Source organism: Chrysochloris asiatica, unplaced genomic scaffold, assembly GCF_000296735.1.
Source record: "Chrysochloris asiatica unplaced genomic scaffold, ChrAsi1.0 scaffold00071, whole genome shotgun sequence".
In the NCBI taxonomy this organism is placed as follows: Eukaryota; Metazoa; Chordata; class Mammalia; order Afrosoricida; family Chrysochloridae; genus Chrysochloris; species Chrysochloris asiatica.
In genome coordinates this window covers 834058-839868 of record NW_006408589.1, presented here as the reverse complement: position 1 = coordinate 839868, position 5811 = coordinate 834058, and the positions used below count along the sequence as shown (strand labels likewise).

Sequence of the window (5811 nt, the reverse complement as noted above, 5' to 3'; positions counted from 1 at the left end):
TAAAGGCAATTGTCCAAAGTGACATTAGTTACAATTGAAATCCACAATTTTTTTGCTTCAAATGATGTGCGAACCTACTATGCACAACAGAACGAAACACTGCATGGTCTTGGGCTAACCTCACAATTTTTGACACATTTGAGTCCATCGATGCTGCCACTTTGTCAATTCATCTTGCTGGGGTCTTCCACTTTTTCTCTGACCTTACCAAACATGATATCCTTCACCAGTGACTGGTCTTTCCTGAGAATATGTCCAAAGTTTGAGAGACGAAGTTTGGTCATCTTGGCCTCCAAGGAGATCTCGGACTGTACTTCTCCCAGCACAGATCTCTTTGTTCTTGGGCAACCCATGGTACTTTCAATACTCTCTTCCAATACCATAACTCAAAAGCATCAATTCCTCAATGATCTTCCTTATTCACTGTCTAACTGTCGAATGCATATGAGGTTATTGAAAATACCATGGCTTGGGTCAAGCACACCTTAGTCCTCAAGCTGACATCTTTGCTCTTCAACACTTTAAAAAGGTCTGGTGCAGCAGATTTGCCTAAAGCAATACGTCCTTTAATTTCTTGACTGCTGCTTCCATGAGTGATGATGGTTGATCCTAGAAGAATGAAGTTTTTGACAGCATCAATCATTTCTACATTGATAAGAATGTTGTTAATTGGTTCAGTGGTAAGTCTTTTAGTTTTCTTTACATTGAGATGCAATCCATACTGAAGACTATGATTTTTTTATCTTCATCAGTTAAGTATTTTAGGTCTTTTTCACTTTCAGCAAGCAAGATTGTTATATCATCTACATATCGCAGGTTGTTAATGTGTCTTCCTCCAATCCTGATGCCACATTTTCCTTCATATAACCCAACTTCTTGGATTATTTGCTCAGTTTACAGGTTGAAAAATTCTGAGCATGCTCTTCCTTTTTGTTATTCTGATTCCAGATTTTTGCACAATTTTTTTTGTATTATTTGGCTTTATCTTCTCAAGCTGATCTTTGAAATTTTCTGTTTAGCTCTTGGACCTCCTCATTTCTTCCATTTGCTTTAGCATCTCTATGCTGGAGAGCAAGTTTCAGTGTCTCTTCTGACATCCATTTTGACCATTTCCTTCTTTCTTGTTTTCTTAATGACTTTTTGCTTTCTTCACATATGATCAGATCATCAACTTTGTTTTAACCTACTAGCTAGTTAAGGTTCTTGACCAATGTAAATGGTTTGTGCTTCTCTAATAAAAAAATTGGTGAAGGAATCCATCTAGTGACACTATGGAAGAAAGGTCTGACAAGCTGCCAAGAATACCCTACAGAACACAGATCTACTCTGTAACACCTGTGGCTACAATGAGTCAAAATAGATTCAGTGGAGATAGGCTTGGTTTGACGAATAAGAGCAGGTGTACCAGTACACTATCTTCTTAAACTCTGCTGCCCACTTATAATTGGAAACTTTCTTCTCAATTCCAAACTGTTGTTAGTTGGGAAAACTTCAGGAAAAAATACAGACTGGGAAACGAGTTTTTTCTCATCCTGAAGCACAGGACTTCTCTTATCAGTACTGAATGCATTGGACTGATGAGGTCATCTAAGACTTAATTTGTTCCCTGTCTATTTGTGACTGTTGTGCTCCTGGTTGTGAGTGTTCTGACGAGTGAGTGTTCTGCCTGCACTAATTAGGAACATGTCCATCTGTGGCAGGTGTCTTCTGCTTTTCAGCTTGAGAAAGTGTGAACTGGTTGTTATAACACATATTGACATGGATCTTCCTGGCACTCCACAGAGAATCGAGGATATTCATATATCATTTATTCATTTGCTAACAGGCATCCACCTAATGCTTACTCTAGGTTCTGGACTAGACACTGGAGATGCAAAGATGAGTCAAATAGGTCCCTCTCCCCAGAGGTTTCATAATCTTAGAGAACAGTCAAGCAGGCAGAAAACAATTTAGGGATTTGGGGAAGTGTTAGACTCTTTTTTTGACTCCTGACTCTATTATTCAATTTCTTTTTTCTATTTAAAGTAGTCTTCGGTGTCTGGAAAGCCTGGCCTCCCAAGACCAGAGTCAGTTGGAGCTGGTTGTAGTTGGAAAGGAATGGGTTGGGAGATGGGGACTGGGGCAGGGAAACCTCACTCTGCTGGTGGTTCTGGATGAAAATGATGAACTGCACTTCACAGAGCTTGAAGTGTAGTGGGAGGGGGATGAGACAGGAGCAGCAAGCTGGGGAGATGGGACCCACCTCAGCCCCCAGCTTCATTCTCTTCTAATGTTTCCCCACTGGTGGCATTCTCTGCAGTCTTGGAGGCCTTCTTTTTTTCTTTTTCTGAGTTTTCTGGCTTGCAGAACTCTGAAGGAGAGCCCTCAGTTCTGCATCCTTGACCTCCATCTCAGACTTGTAGAGGTCAGACTTGAAGGGACCACTGGTTATCCTCATGGGGCCATTAAGCATGAGCAAAACTGTAAACTTAAACTTGGCAACAAATTCACCCTCCTTCTCATAGAGAACATTAAATGGTTGTAGCAATTCATGTTTGGATTACTCTACCACACCCATCTGGGCCTTCTTCTCATCTTTAAGCTCTCTTAAGGAGCTCTGGTAGCATAGTGGTTATGAGTCGGTCTGCTAGCCTCAAGGTCAGCAGTTCGAAACTACCAGCGGTTCCGTGTGAGAAAGATGAGGCATTCTGCTCCTGTAAGGATTTATAGCCTCAGAAATGCTGTGCAGGGTCACTATGAGTCAGAATTGACTCCATGGTACTTAACAACAATTACAAAGTAAATGGCATGGCATCAAAACGTCTTTCCACCTCACTGAAGAAGGCACGTTAGATTTTCATTTTCAGGCCATATTGTTTAGAGGGTCTCATTTATAAATGGTAGTTCTCTGTTCTTCCTCTTTGGCCTTGCCCTCTCCTGAACTGACAAGAACATCTACAGCATATACTTCATGTACTTCAAATTCAGCTTTTTCATGGTCCTTCTTCTGCTGGTCTGTGGGATTCTGGATAATGGTTTTTTCTCTATCAATGACATACTGCTTCAATTGGTGTGACAGCATACATTCTATTGGTGTGCAGTGAAATGAGTGAGCAACTTTGTTCCAGGCTTCCGTTACTTGTGTGTTCTGGTTTCCAGGTTTGACCAGGCGTAAGGCAGCCTCAGCACAAAGGTGAGCTTCCTTAATGACGTCTGCTTTCCGCCCTGTTACTGGGGTCCCCTCAGCTACATCAACCACAAAAGTGTGAGCCATGTTAGCAATGAAGCCACCTACATGGACCCCCAAGGTCAATTTTTACCAAATCATCTTCCTTGAGAATATAGTCCTGGTCGCTCTTCAAAGGGGAGAAGTGACATACACAATTATTTACTGAAATGCTGGTGGGAAAGGCAATACCTTTCTTCATTTATTTTTCTTTCTTGAAGATTTTCCCTGTCTTCCATAATCATGGCATCACCTTTTCCACATAGGCTCAATACTGACACACCTGAGCTGGAAGCTTCCACCGAAGATCGAAGTACTCGGTTGGAAATGTCGTCCCCCGTCTTATACTTGGTGATGACCAGATCCTTGGCAATAATTTGCTCCTGCTGCTCATCCTTGCCCAACATCTTCTCTCCACTACTACCACCGCAGCCTCACTTCCCCTGAGCCATCGCCTCTGTCTCTCTTCCTAGCCACAGCCTGTGGCCAGAGTCCTTGACCCGAGAGGAGAGAGCGAATGAAAGCGCGAGCAAAACCCAGAAAGTGTTAGATTCTTGATGCACATGGTCACACTGAAGAGAAAGGAGGGTTTGCATATAAATGGAGGGACCAAAGAAGGCATCGTTCAAAGAGGGATACTTGGATATTCAGAAATTGATGACTGGTTTCCAAAGATACAGTAACTAGTAAAGTCAACACACTTGCCTAATAGCCTAGTTTGCAGTTCAATTCTGCAAAGAGATACCATGGAAAGAAAGCCTGGTGATCTACTTCTAAAAGATCAGTTACTGAAAATCCTATGGAGCCCAGTTTTACTCTGATGCAGGTGGGATCAACATGAATCAGAGTTGACCTAAGTCAAGTTAAGTCTGTAAGTGGTGTTAGGTTGTTATTGTTAGGTGTGAAGTTGGTACTGACTCATAGCAACCCTATGCACAACAGAATGAAACACTGACCAGTCTTGAGCCAATCTCACAATCATACTATGCTTTCACTGCTACTGCCACTGTGCCAATCCATCTTCTTATTGGGGTCTCCCTCTTTTTCTCCTACCCTCCAATTTACCAACCATGATAACCTTCTCAAGGGAATGGTCCCTCCTGATAATATGTCTTAAGCATGAGAGACTGACCATCCTGGCTTCTAAGGAACATTCTGGCTGCACTTCTATCAACACAGATTGTTTGCTCTTTGGGAAGTCCATAGTACTTTTAATATTCTCCTCCAACACCGTAACTCAAATGCATCAATCCTTCTACACTCTTCCTTATTCATTGTCCAACATTTACATGCATATGAGGCTACTAAAAGTACCATAGCTTGGGTCAGAAGCACCTTAGACCTCTGACTGACATCTTTGCTCTTGAACACTTTAAAAGAGTTCTTGTGCAGCATATTTGCCTAACACAATATGTCATTTGATTTTTTGACTGCTGCTTCCATGAGAGATGCTGGTTGATCCAAGCAAAATTAACTCTTTGACAATTTCAGTCTTTTTTCCATTTATCTTGAGGTTATTTATTGGTACAGTGGTCAGCATTTTTGTTTTCTTTACATTGAGGTGCAACCTATAGCAAAGGTGGTGGGTTTTCATAAAGGATATTGGTCTATAATTTTCTTTCTTAGTGATGTCCTTCCCTTGTTTTGGTATGAGGGTTATGGTACCTTCATAAAATGTATTAAGAAATTTCCCATCCTTTTCTATATTCTGGATTTATTTGAGTAGAGTTGGTGGCAGCTCTTCCCTGAATGTTTGATAGAACTAACCAGTGAAGTCATCTGGACCTGAACTTCATTTGGTTGGGAGTTTTTAAATGACCTGATCAATTTCTTCTATTGTTATGGGTCTCTTCAAGTTTTCTACTTCAATCTGTGTAGGTTTAGGTAGGTCATGTTTTTCTAAAAATGTATCCATCACTTCTAAGTTTTCAAATTTGTTGGAGTACAATTTTTCATAGTATTCTGTTATTATCTTTTTTATTTCCTTTGGTTCCATTGTGACATCGCCTGTGTGGTTTCTGATGAGTGTTATTTGTGTCTTCTCCCTTTTTTCTTTTGTTAGGTTTGCCAATGGTTAGTATATTTTATTAATCCTTTAGTTAGTTAGATGGGTTTTTTAATGCTTAAATGAATTCATGTTGCTGTGTTGTTAAGTTTACTGAGTAGTGTCTCCTTGTGGATGTGATCTGGAGATAGGCTTCCCTTTTCATATGTAATGCCTAGCAGCTGGTATTGGCTCTTGTCCAAATGGTGGGATATTACGGGGTATGTTTGTAGCTTGGCTATATGAGCACACTTGTGTCTCTTCTTGGGTAAAGTAGGGGAAAAAGCTCCCACCCCCAGGAAAAGAGGGAGACCAAAAGGACCAAAAACAGAAATAATATAAAAGCAGAGACAAAAAAACACTACTGAAAAACGAAAATAAAACCATAGCCAACTGTTCAGTAGCCTTTGCTTACAGGCAGGGATAAAGGGTCCTATCCAGGTCAACTTTAAGGCTGGGTTCCAGAGTCAGATGTCATAAGAAGCAGCCTGCGGGACCAATGGGGCTCTCAGGAAACTCGTCCCTGTGCAGTGGGAAAACTGTGGGCTCAATGATGGACCCT

The 5811-nt window shown here is 41.1% G+C and overlaps 1 pseudogene; it reads right to left on the bottom strand.

Annotated features, from left to right (window-relative positions):
- Positions 1 to 2243: 2243 nt before the first annotated feature.
- On the bottom strand, positions 2244 to 3612 carry LOC102831365 (annotated as a pseudogene).
- Positions 3613 to 5811: the final 2199 nt, after the last annotated feature.